This window comes from Rhincodon typus, chromosome 10 (assembly GCF_021869965.1).
Source record: "Rhincodon typus isolate 14 chromosome 10, sRhiTyp1.1, whole genome shotgun sequence".
Classification (NCBI taxonomy): domain Eukaryota; kingdom Metazoa; phylum Chordata; class Chondrichthyes; order Orectolobiformes; family Rhincodontidae; genus Rhincodon; species Rhincodon typus.
The window spans coordinates 32,188,748-32,201,399 of NC_063341.1; positions in this window are offsets into that span (position 1 = coordinate 32,188,748).

Genomic DNA, 12,652 nt, shown 5'->3' on the forward strand with positions numbered 1-12,652 from the left:
TCAAAGGGAACTAAGGTGGGGCAATAAAGGCTGGCCAGCCAGCAACGCCCATATCCCACAAATGAATAATTAAAAAAAGCAGGGGACATGGACTCACAAAGGCTGAAGCTGGTACTGTAGGCAAGGGGAGCAAGTCAAACAGTCAAGGCAGACAAGAGCCTGACAAAGAACGAGATAAGACTGATTAAATTAAACTGCATTTATTTAAATGCAAGAGGCCTGACAGGTAAGGCAAAAGAACTCAGGGCTTGGATGTGAGGCATCATAGCTAATACAGAAACATGGCTCAGGGATGAACAAGATTGGTAACTTTATGATCTGCAGTATAAATGCTATAAGAAGGATAGAAAGGGAGGGAAGAGAGGAGGGGGAGTGGCATTTTTGGTTAGGGATACCATTATGGCTGTACTTAGGAAGGACATTCATGGGAGATCCTCCAGTAAAGTTATATTGGTGGAACTCAGAAATAAGAAAGGGATGATCACCTTGTTGGGATTGTATTTTTATAGAGCCCCAATAGTAAATGGGAAATTGAGAAGCAAATGTGTAAGGAGATCTCATATATCTGAAAGAATAATAGGGTTGGAATGGTAGGGGATTTTAACTTTCCAAACATAAACTGGGACTGTCATAGTGATAAGGACTTGGATGGGGAGGAATTTGTTAAGTGTGTACAAGAAAACTTTTTAAATTCAATTTGTGGAATAACTTACTAGAGAAGTAGCAACACTTGACCTCCTCTTAGCAAATAAGGCAGGTGACTTACTGGGGAAGCACTTCAGGGGAAGTGATTATAGTTCTATTAGTTTTAAAATAGTTATGGAACAGGATAGACCTGATCAAATGCTAAAGTTCTAAATTGGAGTACGGCCAATTTTGACAGTATTGGATAGTTGATTGGGGGAGGCTATTCACAGGTGAAGGGACAGTTGGGAAGTGAGAGGCCTTTAAAAATGAGATAACAAGAGTTCAGAGAATGTATGTCCCTGTTCGTGTGAAGGGCAAAGCTGGTGGGTGTAAGGAATACTGGATTACTGGAGAAATTGAAGCTCTGGTCAAGAAAAAGAAGAAGGCACATATCAGGTATAGACAGCCGGGATCAAGTGAATCCCTAGAGGGACAGTATGAGTATACTTTAGAGGGAAATCAGGAAGGCATAAAGATGCCATGAGATAGCTTTGACAAATAGAGTTAAGGAGAATCCAAAGAGATTGTAAAAATACATTAAGGGCAAAAGAGCAACTAAGGAGAGAATAGGGCCCCTTAAAGATCAACGTTGCCATCTGTGTGGAACCACAGAAGATGAGTGAGATACTAAATGAATATTTCAATCAGTGTTTATTGTGGAAAAGGACATGGAAGTTAGGGTACTTAGGGAAATAAATAGTAATGCCTTAAAAAGAGTTCATATTGTAAAAGATGAGGTGCTGGAGATCTTAAAATATAGAAAGGTAGATAATTCCACAGGACGTGATCAGGTGTTTCCCTGTACTTTGGTGGGAAGATAGGGAAGAGATTGCTGGGCCCCTTGCTGAGATATTTGTATTACTGATCGTCATGAGTGAAATGGCAGAAGACTGGAGAGTGGAAAATGTGATGCCTTTATTTAAGAAAGATTGTAAGGAAAAGCCACGGAATTATAGACCAGTGAGCCTCTCCTTACAACTCAAACCTTCCATACCTGGCAACATCCTGGTAAATCTCTTCTGAGCTTCCTCCTTCCTATAACTGGACGATCAGAATTGGACACAGTATACCAGAAGAGGCCTCAACATGACTTCCCAGCTCCTATACTCAAAGAACTTAGCAATGAAGGCAAGCATACTAAATGCCTTTTTAACCATCCTGTCTATACGTGATGCAAACTTCAAAGAATTATGAACCTGAACTCCTTGGTCCCCCTATTCTACAACACCATCCAAGACCCTTACCATTAATTGTATAAGCCCTACCCTTGTTTGTTGTACCAAAATGTAAAACCTTGCATTTATCCAGATTGAACTCCATCTGCCATTTTTCAGCCCATTGACCCATTTGATCAAGATCTTCCCTTTGTAATCTTAGAAGACCTTCTTCACTGCCTACTATGCTATTTGGTTTTTTTGCTAATTGCTTTAATCTGAATCCTCCGGTTGTTAATGTGGAGAAATTCATGAGAGTTATACAAAAGTTATAGAAAAGGAGTCTAAGTAAGGATGGACATGTCAAATTCAAGATATTCACAAATTTTCTTGATGTGGTTCTGGATGCATTGTGCCATTTTGCACCGCCTATGGTGATATCATGACATAAGCCATGATTAGCAATGCTCGATTGACAAGGATATTACTCAAAGAACACAAGATAAAGGTGCTCATATTGATGCAGATACAACTATATTAAAGGCCATCTGGAAGGTGACATCTGTTGAGAGGAATCTGACCTAAATTGTTGGTTTGCACAGGATATCAGCTTGCCCATGATTCATTCTGTAATTTAATTCATCCCAAAGATTTGATTATCTAATTAATCAAGATGTGTAAATCCTTGAGAGGAGCATGAAAAACATAGTAGCTAACAGTAAAAGATAACAGGATTAGGGAAAAAGTGATAGAGAACATTCATTTCAAGAAGTGAGACCTCAGGAATCAGGCATGACAGCTCTGAACTGATAGTGCTTGGCCAGGTGCACACCAGCCTTTTAAGATGGCATCAGCATGAGCACTGTAGTCAATTCCAGGATATTCTGGCTGTGGTGATCTGTTCCAGGAATGGTGGGGGTAAAATGGGGCTAATATTGGATGAGATAGATGTTCTACAAGTGGGATAGGTAGTTAATGATATGATAAGATCAAACATTACTTTTCCTTAACGAATAGACCATGATGGTGTTTGACCCTACACAGGCCTCTTCTACCACACATCCTCAACAAATTCTCTCAGCCAATCCTTTGATTCTTTTTTCCCTCATCTTTTCATCTCGCTTCTCTTTACACACAGGCTTCACAGTTCCTCTGTCAATCAAAAAGAAGGACTAATAGATTTGCAGTACTGGCACATGCTAAGCATGCATTTGTAAAATGAAAGCTTTGTCAAATCTATGGTATAGTTCAAATGAACTGGAAGTATTACATTCTAACACTGATGTCTGAAATGGCACATATTCTAGGATCAATATCCTTTATTTTGATGAGTAGAACAATCACAGAAAAAGCCATAAATAGTAAAATAGAAATAATGGAATAGTGAAGATCAAATGTTGAATTTAAGCCACAGTGATAATACATACTGTCCTCTTTCAGATTGCTTAGACTGAATATTCTGAAGGCCATTTATCCCAACCCGAATTTTAGTTTGCTCTTGCAGCTGTTGTGCTACCAACTTTCCGACTCCACCATGAATACAGTACATTGTACCATCAGGATCACCTGTAAAACAAACAACAGCAACAAATTTATACTATTTGAATGTACAGTTTAATACTTTATTTAGCTTTATGGAAGAGGAAATGTTAGCTCTCATTTCATTATTGCCCTGAAGATAAGGGAATGGATGAGTTTACTTTCAACTGGGTCGAGCTGCAACAATTGGATTAACCATATTTATCATTTTGCCTTTGGAATATGGGTTTAATTTAAGATTACTATTAAAATGATTAAACAAAAGTCTCCACCCTACTGTCTCTATCTGAAATTAATTTGACTCATCTTAACTCGCTCATACAAGTACACCTTCAAAACATAGTGCAGCAATTCACCTAGGCTCGAACCACAGCATCTTTCAAATTCGTGACCCCTATCAACTAGAAGGTCAAGGACAGCAGATACATGGGAACACCACCACGCTTAAGTTTACTTCCAAGCCATTTACTATCCTAAATTGGCGCTATCTTGTTGTTCCTTCACTGTTTCTGCATCGAAATCCTGGAATTCCCTTCTGAACAGTACTGTCGGTGCTCTTACTTCCCATGGAGCACAGCAGTTCAAGAAAGCAGCACGCTACAATTCTTCTCAGAGTTAATTAGGAATGAACAATAAATGGCTGTTCTAGCCAGCTAGTCCTCCATCCCATGAACAAATAAAAGATCATTCTCACTGAGAATGGATTCAAGTGGCAAAAATTAACCCTACACATTGACATTTTATTACAGTTTTCTCTCACATAGGCCATATGGAGGACTAATGTGTTAAGTAAAAAGGAAATCTGTTTTTCAGAGGTTAGGATAAGGTATAAAACGTAGGCATACAGAATGGAGCTGTTGTGCCTAATTGATTGAAAGTGCAATCTAATATATGTCCTCATAAGCAGGTCCTTACAAACTGATAGGACCAGATTTGACATCAGCAGCCACACAACCATTTAATAACCCTGCAGAAATACTAAAAGAACTATCAGGTCATCTCTCACCAGTGCCTTCTCTCTCTCCAACCCCACCAAAAGGCAATATTGAGAGTAGAAGTAAAGTAGGTAGTAGGAGAATCTCCATACAAAGTCAGAAAAGTGAAACACCAGAGTCAATGATGTTAATAATGTAATATTAAATATTTAGACTTGGATTTAAACCCTGCAGTGAAATTATTTGCATAGAGTTAGATTGCTGCAAAAGGACTGATTGAATGTGTCTGCACTGTGGTTGAGATAAAGCATAGTGTTGATACCACATGGATTTGATAGACCACTGCAATAGGAACATGATGCATAAATATTGTCTTGGGACATAATAAAGTTTCAGTGAAATCAATTTGCCATTGAATATTATCCTTCTTGCTGCAGTTCCAGAACAACAAAGCTTTGAGCATATTCACATTAATTTCTTACTGGCTGTTCCCTTTTACCTGTTATATAGTGAGTCCTGGCATAACAGCATGATTGTAAAGCACCAAGCACAATATTATCATTTTGCATACCATCAAATTTATATTGGTAGTGGAATCTTCTTTTCCTTTTCTCAGCATATACTGTATTATCCTGTGGAGATGTGCCCCTATATATCTTGGTTGTGGCTGATGGCTGGACGTTTCTGAATGAGAGATGCTGTTTGCTCTGTACTTTTTGCAAATGTCACATGTTCACAGAATATCACACTCAAAACAATTCTGCATGCAAATAATCTGTGGAATTCATGCAAAGGTTTTTTTAAAGGCTTATTTTTAGCTCTAAGTCCAGATACATCAGACAAGGAAATTTTTTGTGCATCATTATGCTGAACAAATTTATAACCCTATTTACAAATGATTGTATAGTTTTATTACACATTTAGTTGTATTTTAATATTACCTGCAAGGATGAGATAATCAAAAAGAATGGAGCATACATGTTCACTTGGAATTCTGACATCATAATGTTCCATATTTAGGTATGATGGGAAAGATAGAGGCTGCACAATGTGGTAGGACTTCAGATAAATGTTGAAAAGTTAATTACGATGAACCTGCCTGAACCTGATTGTGATTTTACAGAACATTGTGAATTTAACGAATTGGGCACAGGGATCGTGAACTTTCAGATCAATCACTGGGTTAAATTGGCAGCAATGAGGCAAGGCCTCAGTGCAGTCACTGGGCTGCTGTTTTCGATCTCTGTTTTCACTTACCAGTGAAGGCACTAATAGGTGTTTGTTCCTTTGGACTGTCAGTTCCTATAATAGGGTACCAATGTGATTTATCTTTATAGATACGGGAAGCACCAGAAGTGGCCTGGTTGTCACGTAGCAACGTCTGCAGATGAGGAATAGTCTCAACCTATGAAAAGAATAGATATAACAGAATTATGTTATTCACAATTTATTCACGATTTATTCAGAATTATTCACGATTATGTATCTAACTAACAGTTAACTATTACATTCAAATGGAATAATCCATGACATGAGATAATTCTTGATTCAGAATATACATGAATGATTTTAAATTGTGTGGCAAGAACTCTAAGAAATTCTAAGCTACCTGGGCAATTTTAAAACATTTTAAATCATTTAATCATCTAACTACACTAAAATAGTGCAAAATCTAAATATTACAAAAAGAATGCTAGTTTCAAAAGCTGATTTTTAACAATCAAATCTGAGAAGTATAAAATTGTACAGCTTAACTTTTGGAACAATGTTTAAATGTATCTAAAGGAAATGCTGCCACTTCATAATATTATTGAATTCATAATCTTTACATTTGTTTGACTTTGCAATGTACGTGCTAGGAATGGTCACTCAGAGGAACTTTAAGGGGCTGATTGATAATTTAATTGTCTGCTGTCATGCATTAAGGAACCTGGATTAAATTTTGGCAAGTTATTTTTCACTTAATGATTTATTCAAATAGCAACCAGCTGAAACAGGAATAAGTCAATGCTGAAGATTTTGTCTGTTATTTGAACAGCATGCTTAGCATTGGAGATCATAGAAACATAGAAAAAGGAGCAAGAATAGGCCACGCGACCCTTCAAGTCTGCTTCGCCATTCAACATGATCATGGCTGATCATTGAGCTCAATACCCTAATCTCGCCTACCCCATATGCCCTTGATCCATTTAGTCACAAGACCTATATCTACTTCCTTCTTGAAAACACAATGTTTTGGCCTCAGCCACCTTCTGTGGTAGTGGATTTCACAGACTCACACACTCTGGTGAAGAGATTTCTCCTCATATCACTCCTGAAAGTTTTACCCCTTATCCTTAAACAATGATCCCTGGTTCTGGACTCCCCCACCATTGAGAACATCTTTCCTGCATCTAACCTGTCTAGTCTGTTAGAATGTTAAAGGTTTCTGTGAGATCCCAATGTGTTAATCATACCATCTCAGGAATCAATTTGGTAAACCTTCACTGCACTCACTCTGTAGCAAAAATATCCTTCCTCAGATATGGACATTGAAACTGCACACAATATTCCAGGTGTGACCTCATCAATGACCTGTATAATTGCAGCAAAACATCCTTGTTCTTGTACATGAATCCTCTTGCAATGAAGGCCAATATACAGTTTGCCTTCTTTACTGTCTGCTGCGCCTGTACACTCGCTTTCAACTGGTGCACTAGGACAACCAGGTCTTGTTTGAGCATTTCTATCTCTCAATTTACAGTCATTCAATTAATAATCTGCCTTCCTATTATTGCTCACCTTTATCCACTTACTGCATCTGCCGTGCATTTGCCCACTCAATCAGCCTGTCCAAATCACACTGCAACATCTCTAGATCATCATCAAAGCTCACTGTTCCATCCAGCTTTGGGGCATGCACCTTCTGAGATATTACGTTTAGTTCCCTCCTCTGAATCATCAACATATATTGTGAATAATTGAAGTCCTAATACCGGTCCCTGCAATATCCCACTAGTTGCCTGCCATTAAGAAAAATACTCACTTATTCCTACTGTTTGTTTCCTGCCTGCTAACCAATTTTCTATCCACTTCAGTACACTACCCCCATCCATGCTCTTTAATTTTACACACTAATCTCTTGTGTGGGACTTTTTCAAAAGCCTTCTGAAAGGCCAAATAAACCACATCCACTGGCTCCCCTGATCAACTTTACTAGTTACATTATTGAAGAATTCCAGTAGATCCAGTAGATGAGGGAGGCAATAACGTAGTGGTGATATAACTAGATTATTAATCCAGAAACTCAGCTAATATTCTGGTGATCCAGTTCGAATCCCAGCATGGCAGATTCCACAAATAAAAGCTCTGGAATTAAGAATCTACTGATGACCATGAAATAATTGTCAATTGTTGGAAAAACCCATCTGCCTCACAAATGTCCTTCAGGGAAAGAAATCTGTCGTTCCCCCCTTGGTTTGGCTTATATGTGATTCCACATCCATAGCAACAAGGACTCTTTAACTTCCCTCTGAAATGGCATAGTAAACTACTCAGTTCAGAGGCATTAAGGGACGGGCAATAAATTCTGGCCAGCCAGGGACACCATGTCTCACAAGAGAATCAAAAAATAAATTTGTTAAGCATGATTTCTCTTTTGTGAATCCATGCTGTCAGATTCAACCACTGTTTTCTAAGTGCTATGTCATAAAATCTTTGGTAACGGACTCTTGCATCTTCCCCACTACTGATATCAGACTCACTGTCTATAATTCCCTGTTTTCTCTCTACTTCCCTTTTTAAATAGTGGGGTTACATTATCTCCCCTCCAATCTGTAGGAAATGTTCAAGAGTGTAAAGAATCTGACTACTAATGCATCACTGTTTCTAGGGCCACTTCCTTAAGTGTTCTGGGATGTAGATTATCAGGCCCTGGGGATTTATTTGCTTTCAATCCCATGAATTTCTCCGACACCATTTCTCAACTAATATAGATGTGCTTCAGCTCCTCCCTCTCACTAAACCCTGTGTTCCCGCATCATTAGAGTAAAGTGCATTTGAAGAGGTCTTTGGGAGAGAGAATTTCTCAGGCACTTTGTCAAGGCTTCACTCCAATTATCAACATTTTTGCCTGGAAATTCTGTATCAATGCTATACCTAAAACAGTGAATTCTGAGCTATTCTACCTTAAAGGAGCCACCATCAGAAAGGAAATGATTAGCCAAGGGAGTTCCTCTTACGATGCATTAGAAAGAAGAGGAAATGCAGTCAGATCGACCAGCATCAACTGCTGCTAGCAATAGGGATAGAGGGTTAGATGAGTTGTAGCAGGGGACCCTATCTAGTTAATTCTTCAGAGACCACTACTACAGTATTCATATGCTGCAAAACCACTGTGAAGAGGCTACATGTTACCGAGGAGGGCGTGACAGAGAACAGAGACCTCATAGAATATTCAGCCAGCTCTACATTGCTTCTGACAGTTAAGGTCACTGAAACTCAGGATATTTATGCTAGTGAAGCCTACCGGTTTCTATGGGTAATTGAATCACAATCCTTTGTGCACTGGAAGTCTTTGCAGCTCTATATAGTCTGAAGAATTACTACATATTGTTCTAATTGACAGAGAACTCTAGGATTTGTCCTATGATACCTGGGGGAGGGGGGGTGCATGCATTTAAGGTAACGGGGGAAAGGAGATGTAAGGGACAAGTTTTTTACACAGACAGTGGTAGGAGTCTGGAATGCACTACCAGGGGTGGTGGTGGAAGCAGATATGATAGGGGCGTTTAAAGGACTTTTAGATAAGCACATGAACATGCAAGGAATGGAGGCATATGGACCAAGGGCAGGCAGAAGAGATTCGTTTAATTTGGCATCATGTTCGGCATAATATTGTGGGCTGAAGGGCTTGTTCCTGTGCTGTTCTGTTCTATGTTCTATTTAATAGGATTGTGAGACTTCCCAGAGTCCAGGGTTTAAAGTAGACCTTAGCCAATTGTTGAAACAGAAGTCATGACACCTACCTTTGTAGTTAGAGTTTGTCTTACAGCTCCTTCCCCACACCAGTCCCACCTGTTCCCCCTTTATTCTTATGTACTCAATTTATAAATTAACCCCAATCACCTATTCAACTGTTCCTATTTTTGTAAAACTTAAAATGTTTGAAGTACAAACAATTCTCAGACAAAACTAATAAAAGTTAAATAAAATAATCCCCTTTTGGCTATTCTATATCTTACCTTAAAATACAACTGATCAGTAATTTTTTTCACATTCCACAGAATACAAAAAACCTTCTATATCCCCCCTTCTTTCTTTAAATGAGAAAAAAATGTTTAATCATAAAGTGATACAAAGAAAACGTGATTTCTTTTCATATCCTTATAATTCCTCATATCAGCAGACATCCCCTTTTGAGGAGATAGAGGGCTTGGTGACGTGGTGCAATGAGAACAACCTGACTCTCAATGTCAGCAAAACTAAAGAACTGATCATTGACTTCAGAAAGAAGGGAGGAGAACCACAGAGGTGAGGTCGAGAGAGTGGAGAGCTTCAAGTTCCTAGGAGTGACAATAACCGACAACCTGTCATGGACTTCCCATGCAGATGCAATGGTCAAGAAGGCACAACAATGCCTCTTCTTCCTCAGGTGGCTCATGTCCACAAGGTCCCTCACCAACTTTTACAGATGCACCACTGAAAGCATACTATCCGGGTGCATAATGGCCTGGTATGTCAGTTGCTCTGCCTGTGACCATAAGAGACTACAGAAGGTTGTGGGAACAGCCCAGACCATTATAGAAGCCAATCTTCCATCCATGGACTCCATTTATATGGCCCGTTGCCACAGAAAGGCTGCCAACATCATCAAAGACCCATCGCACCCTGCCAATGCTCTCCTACAAACTCTTCAGTCAGGCAGAAGGTACAGAAGCTTCAACGCACACACCAGTATGTTCAAGAACAGCTTCTTCTCTGCCATTATTAGACTGATAAATGGACTCTGTAACTTCAAATAATGCTGATCTTGCTAATGTTGATCTTGCCCAGTGCACGCCCTGTGCAACGTAACTTGTATGCCTCTGTTTAGTTTTTTTTCACCCTATGATCTGTATGTCCTTGCTTATTATGATCTGTCTGTACTGCTTGTAAGCAAAGCTTTCACTGTACTTAGGTACGTGACAATAAATCAATCAAATCAAAATTTACAATTATTTCTTGAAAAAAGCACCTCTTTTGTGAAATAATCTGACAACTGGTGTCAACCACCTTTATTTTGGAAATCTGTTTTTGTTCTAACTTTTTTTTATTCTAGAAAGGTCAACTCTCAAACTATTCTAAGTAACACCCTATGTTCAACGTACATTGTTCCAAAGAGAACAGGTACCCATGTAACATTCTATGACCAATCTTTTCTCAGATTGCCCTTTGTTTAAGATTCCTTTTAGAATATTGATTAATACATTCCCATATTTATAGTTTATACTAGTGACAATTTTTCAGCTGCTAAGGTGCTTTTAAACTGCCATTTTTATTTATTATGACTTCCCTGGTGAATGGACAATATATATTATTCTTTCCCACCGGGAATATGGTAAATCCTACTATACTCAAATAGCTATCCAGAGATTAGCATATGAAGCACTCTAAAAAGGACTAGTTTCACATCTCCTGGGTACCCAGTGCTATAAGTTTGACTCTGGATTTCTTTTCTGAAATTAATTTCTTTAATGTTTCATTTGCACTCAAAACTTTAACAGTATCATGATTCATGGTACTCAGTTCCAATATGTCATAACTAGTCTGAGTTCTCGATCGTTTGATTGCCTAATCAAGCTTCTTAACTTGTCTAACACCTGCTGGTTTACCTCCTCATCATTCAAAGCCTCAGACATACCATCTGCAATTTACTTGTGCTTCATTCAATCTAGTCTATTCTATTCTTATTCACAGTGTCATCTCTTCTACCTTGGGGAGATGAAACACAAACTGAGTGACGGTTTTGCAGAATACCTATGTTCAGTCTTCAAAAATGATCCTGGGCTTCCAGTTGCCAGCTACTTCAACATACCACTGTGTTCCCACGCTAATGTTTCTGTATCAGTTTTGCTGCAGTGCCCCAATGCAAGCTTGGAGAACAACATCTCATTTTCTGCTTGGGGACCCTGCAATCTCTAGGATTCAACATCAAGTACAATAATTTTAGAGATTGATTCCACCCTTCCATGTTTTTTGCACATCCCGCACCCAGTCCTGTTATGACATGGGTTGCCTTTTGCACAGTCACCCATTCTCATGTACTCCTAGGGCCATTATCACATTATATGGGTTGCTTTAAATACAGCTCACCCATTCTCTCCTGCTCTTAGCTCTTATTACCACTTATTCAGCTTTTCTTCTGTTCTGGCCTGCTTTCCACCCCAACTTTGTCTTCAGCATAAATACCACATTTTCCTAGCTGGTAACAGTTCTGATGAAGAGTCAGTGGACTCAAAATGTTAACTCTGCTTTTTTCCAACAGATGCTGCCAGACCTGCTGAGTTTCGCTAGCAATTCCTGTTTTTGTTAACTGGTCTGTTTCTTCTTAGGATGCAAAATCATCTTTCTGTAAGGACCTGTCCCAATTTATTGTGATGCAATTAACGCTTTCCAAGTAAAATAACTGACCAAAATCACTGCTGGCTTATTCTATTTAATGCCTGAGCCAATGTTAAAAGTATCTGATGTTTGACTTCTAATCTTAAAAAAATTATGTACTAAATATTACTCAAATTCTGCAGAAGATGCCTACAGAAAATCATCACTGTGCATCAAAAAGATGCTTAGCAATTTCTCACTGTGATAGCAGTAGAATATTGCTTTGTCTGTATTAAGTTGAATGCAACCTATTTGCAGCAAGATGGACCTGTGAAATCTCACACCCTCCCTGCATCATTCAATCTATGAACACATTTATTTAATTTCCATTGTCTCCCTTCTATCTTCTCTGCTTCTTTAGATGATTTCCAAAATACTTAATTTGAAACTTCTCACTCTGCAAGGTACAGCTTTTATATTTTTTGATTTACATTCTCTAGAGCATGTTGAGCAGGTGATAGACTTAAGATGATCTTCAAGATCACATTTCCTGCAAAATAAAGAAAAAACAACATTTACATTGTATGAGTGGAGAGTGCTGATTTAATGTTGTTCACTTCCAGTCATACTTCCAGTTTACTTCCAATGAATGTTGTATTCTCTTTACTTTGGTTATTTCTTGCCAAGTGTCCTGATGAATGCAAGGTGAAAGGCTGAAACAATATAGGTCTTTTTTTAGAGATAACAAGGTGTAGAGCTGGATGATCACAGCAGGCC